Source organism: Microtus pennsylvanicus, chromosome 5 (genome assembly GCF_037038515.1).
Source record: "Microtus pennsylvanicus isolate mMicPen1 chromosome 5, mMicPen1.hap1, whole genome shotgun sequence".
In the NCBI taxonomy this organism is placed as follows: domain Eukaryota; kingdom Metazoa; phylum Chordata; class Mammalia; order Rodentia; family Cricetidae; genus Microtus; species Microtus pennsylvanicus.
Window position 1 is genome coordinate 65,911,926 of NC_134583.1, and position 4,860 is coordinate 65,916,785.

The 4,860-nt window shown below is 50.5% G+C and overlaps 1 pseudogene; it reads left to right on the forward strand.

Moving 5' to 3' along the window:
* Positions 1–2,043: 2,043 nt before the first annotated feature.
* LOC142851330 (nuclear envelope pore membrane protein POM 121 pseudogene) lies at positions 2,044–3,635 on the forward strand (annotated as a pseudogene).
* Positions 3,636–4,860: the final 1,225 nt, after the last annotated feature.

The window sequence follows — 4,860 nt, forward strand, 5'->3', positions numbered from 1 at the left end:
CTGCCCAGACATGAATAATAGTGCAGAAACTATATTAATTACAACACTGTTTGGCCAATATTTAGGCATATTTCTTGCTAACTCTTACATCTTACATTAACCCATTTCTATTCATCTATGTATCACCCCCGTGAAGTTGTGGCCTACCGGTGTCTGACATCTTTCTCCTTCGGCAGCTACATGGCATCTCTCTGACTCCACCTACTTTCTTTCCATATCTCTGTTCAGATTTCCTGCCTGACTTTACTAAACCATTCCCTGAAACAGCTTCTTTAATAACCAATGGTAACAAAATATATTCATAGCATACAGAGGGGAATCCTACATCACCACCCCTCATCTGACATATGATGTCATGGGGAGAAAATACCTTCCACCTCCACTAATGCCTGAAGTCAGGAGGGAGAGCTGGCCCTGAGGTAATAAAAACAGGAGAGCTGCTCCTGCCCACCCCCAACATGCTGCAACACTTGGGAGAACAGACCCTCACCTTGCCTGGGCAGCATAATAGAGCCAACTCTGTTGGCAGACATGTGGATGAATCATCCCCAAAGTTGTGATGGAAAGGCTGTTTCCACTCCTCATCTGTCATGCAGAGCAGTATGGGCTGGGGCGAGATGCCCCCCCTCTTGTTTTTTACCCCTCACTTGTTTGCAACAGATAAGGGAACTGACCTTCCCCTTACCATCTGTAGCACTCGGGAGAGGGGTTACTGTTCCTTGCCTTGGCTGCATAGCAGAGCTGACCCTGTTGACAGAGCCACAGGTGAGGAAGCCCTGGGTGTGTGAGAGTGGGAAAGCTGACACACCCCCTCTCATGCCAAGTGGTGGTAAGGGTATGGGGAAGATGCCCCCTTGCTCCTGTCACCTTTGATGGGTGAGAGAGTTGACCCTCCTCCTTACCAGCTGAAGCACTCAGGAAAGAAGGCCCTGCACCTCACTTATGGGCAGTACAGTAGAGCTTTCCTGTTGGCAGAGGTATGGTGAGCCAGCCCCAAAGTTAGGAACATGGGAGAGCGCTGTCCCCATTACTCATCTGTCTTGTGGCAGCATGGGAGAGATGCCCCCCTCCAATGCCTGAAGCAGGTGGGAGAGCTGGTCCTGATGTCATAAGAGCAGGAGAGCAGTCTCTGGCCCTCATAGATGCAGGATTCTAGAGAGTGGATCCTCCACTACACCTCACCTGGACAACGCAGTAGAGCTGGCCCTGGAAGTGTGGGTGTGAGAGAGCAGACCCTGGGGTTGTGAAAGCCAGAGAACTGGCCCCACCCCTTATTCACCGGGGCAAGGGATGACCTAGCCAGAGTCTTTTGTGCATTGCAGCTGTAATTTTTGCATTTTGCCTGGAACAGTTTCTAATCATCTCCCACCCCTCACCCACAGTGCTAGACAGGGCCCCCAATATAGTGTCTTTTCTGTGAAAAGACCCCCTTAGTCTCTTTGGCAGGTAAATGTCCGGATTCCCATCCTTTTTTTCTTCTGTGTTGTCTGTCAGGTTTATCTGCCCACCCTGCTAGGAAGGCATCTATTTCTGTTACACAATTTCCACCCCTGTTGACTGTTGTTTCCCTCTACAAAATGGGTAACCTCATCTTCACCCCTTTCATGTTGGATCTCTCTAAGCCCAATGAAGGCAAGGCAGTTCAGGCCCTGAGAGGCCTGTTGTGGAGCGTGTGGTACAGTTAAGACTGCCTGCACTGCTTTCCAGTCAGCTCCACTCCCAACTCGGGAAGCTATATCTCCACTGGCCGGTACTCTTAGTGTGGCTGGTGAAGTCAAGGTGTGGCCCCTATTGGGAGGACCAGGCCAGGCCCATGACCAGTGGGTACCGTGGTACTTGGCCTAGCACTGCTCAGCCTCAAGCTCATGGCCTGGCTGGCAGGGGAGCAGGATGAGCGCAGCCTGGTGGACCATGAGTAATGAACTCCATGGCCTGCAGGACCTGCTATCATTTGTACATGGCCTTGCACCACCATCCATGGGCCACACTCACTGTTTTGCAGGCTATGGCTAAGTCAGCAGTCAACAGTAGACTCTGTGATCCATGCTTGGAGGCCTGGATCCCACTGAGCTCCTACTCATGGGCAGCTCCCTGGGCAAGCCTGACCCTACTCCAGCCTACCCTAGAGTGGGACTCTAGGGACAGGACAGGCCACCACCCACACTTATTCTCCCCACTGCCTGTGTCAGTGGCCCAGGGAGTCTATCAAGTCTATCCTGTGCTCCCCACCCCACTTTTACTACCCTCCCAAGAGGCTACCCCACTGAGAGTGTGGGTCTTTATTCAGTCAGTTTGTTATAACACCCCAAAGACAGTATCCCATTCAGCAGACCCAGTATTCCTCACTTGGGGCCCTGCAACAGTGTGCTGGAATAGTGGTCACAAGAAGGCAGTGCTGTCTGCACGGAACTCAAGAATGTTGTGTAGCCCAGTGACTGTGAGGATTGTCCCTCCAGACAGCAAGTTACTTCACTCACCATTGCCAGAGTAGATATACAACACAACACTGTCTTCACCTTCAAGTAATGCCCCAAACCCTTGTGAAGGAGACTTGCTGAGCGCCCTTAAAGAAAAGAAGAAAAGGACAGTGGAGAAAGAAGACCAGCTACTGCTCAATGGCCAGAAAAACAAGAGAAGACACCACGAGAGCAATGAGAGGGGGCATTCAGCCTTAGAGCCTCTTGTGGTCAACAACCCCCGACGCCTTTGTGCCTAAGCCTGGCTCCCTGAAGAGAAGTCTGGCTTCCCAGAGCTCAGATGACCACTCGGACAAACGATCTTGTACGTCCTCTGTGAGCTCCCTGATGGGTACATGCACAGGAGGTATCCCCAGCTCCACCTGCAATGTCATCACCAGCTCCCACAGCCCCACCCATGGAGCACTCTGCCGTGTAAGAGGAGTGGCCCCATTTTACCCCCATTTCTCCTGCTCCCAGACACCAGAGAACCCAGCCAAGAAAACAAGAGAGGGGAGCCTTGTCACCCTTCCAGTTATTCAATTCCCTTAGTAATAGACAGAGTCCCCAAGAGAAAAGGTTACAGGTACAGCGAATGAGAAGCAGAAGAACTCGTGGACTTCCCAACCCATGCCTGGCAGCTCTGGGCAATATAAACACAAAATTCAGTCACTGCCCTCTCAGCAAGGGGACCAGCTCACCCTGTCTCCATCCCCTGAGCTTGGCTATTCCATCACTGCAGAACACCTGGACATGGAGAGGAAAGTCTCACTGCAGTGGTTTAACAAGGTCATAGAGGACAAGACAAATGATGCCTCCACCTTAGCCACTGAAACCCCACCTGCCGCCAATAATCCTTTCATGTTCACCCTGCCTGCTGTGGGGTCTGCTGCCTCACTGGCCTCCCTCCCAGCTCCTAGCTCTAACCCACTGTTGGGGAGCTTGAAGAAGATGCAGGAGTCTCCATTCCCACCATTCTCAGAACCTGCTATAGCAGCAACTTCTACAACCTCTTCACCTCCGAAAATATCCAACCTCCAGATCCCCCTTGTCTCATCACTGACAGGACCATTGGCCAGCACCTCCTCAGACTCCAAACCTACAGCTGCCTTCCTGGAGCTGGCCCCTGCTTCATCTGCAACATCACTCACTGGCACAAAGTTCCCTAGAGTCCCTTAGGTTGAGCGATCTGTCAGCACCCCCAGCCTCCACAGCTCTGTCGTTTGCCCCAGAGTGTAGCATGCTGTTGGGATGCTGAGTCCACCTGTCAACTCTTCTTCCCTTGCTACTCCTGGCCACACCTAAAAGTGAGAATAATAGCCCCTTGCCATCTAGCTCCTCAGCCACCACTACAACTTCATCCAGCACATACGCACTACGCCATCTTTTGCAATCTTAAACATGTCCATGTGATAATAGGTACCTATTCCCCTTTGTTTATGCCCTCATCCTTTCTCAAGAGAAAGCTGTCAATGGCCCTTAAGTCAAAGGCCCTTAAGTTGACCATGGTAGTTATGGGGGTACCTTGAAAACTTACGACTGATAATGGCCCTGCCTATGCCTCTCAAGAGTTCAATGACTTTTAGAGATCTTGGAAGGGATTGCATTGCCTGCAATCCACAGGGACAAGCCATTGTGGAGAGGACCATCAGAGCTCTTACAGAGCTGTTGTCCAGGACCTTCCCACCAGAGGCTAGGAGAGATCCTCATCTGACCTTAACAGAGGTCCTTTTCCATGTGGACTTTATCAGTTTTGATGACAAGGGTCTTAGGCCAACTTACAAGCATTGAACATCTCTCCCTGCTAACCCATGGGAGAGGGTATGGTTGTGTTTTTCCTCGGACTGCCACAAGCTCAATATGGGTCCCGGTAAGAGATGTATGCCCAGCCATGAATCAGCTTCCTCCCACCAAGGAGGGAATAACCCAGGATGAATAATGTATATACTTCCCTTTCTTGCCCTCAATGTACCCCCCAAACAAATTGATTTATTAACAGCAGAAGTTATGGCCTTTGACTCTGCATTTTTTGAATTAATTTGTTATAATATAAAAAGGCTATTTGACCCCTCCTTGATGCTCACATATGCATTTATTGACAGGGTGGTATTGTTAATCCTTATCCTCTTTAATGTCTCCTGTAGCAGATCCAACACCAGTGGACAGCAACTAAGGTGACTACTCTTCAGGTGTTAATGACTCTTAGGCATCCTTCTTGCAATCCTCTGCAGGGGGTTATGCATGCCTCACTATTGCTATCTGTAATTCAGAAAGCTACTGCCTAGTCCCCCAACCCTGGCAGCTCTCCAGGAGTGAATGCTCTTCAAAGGTTGGTAGTCAATGGCAGGCCAGAACTTGTTCTGCAGGACAAAGCTTGTTCTGTTGCTAAGTCCTCCAGAGGCAG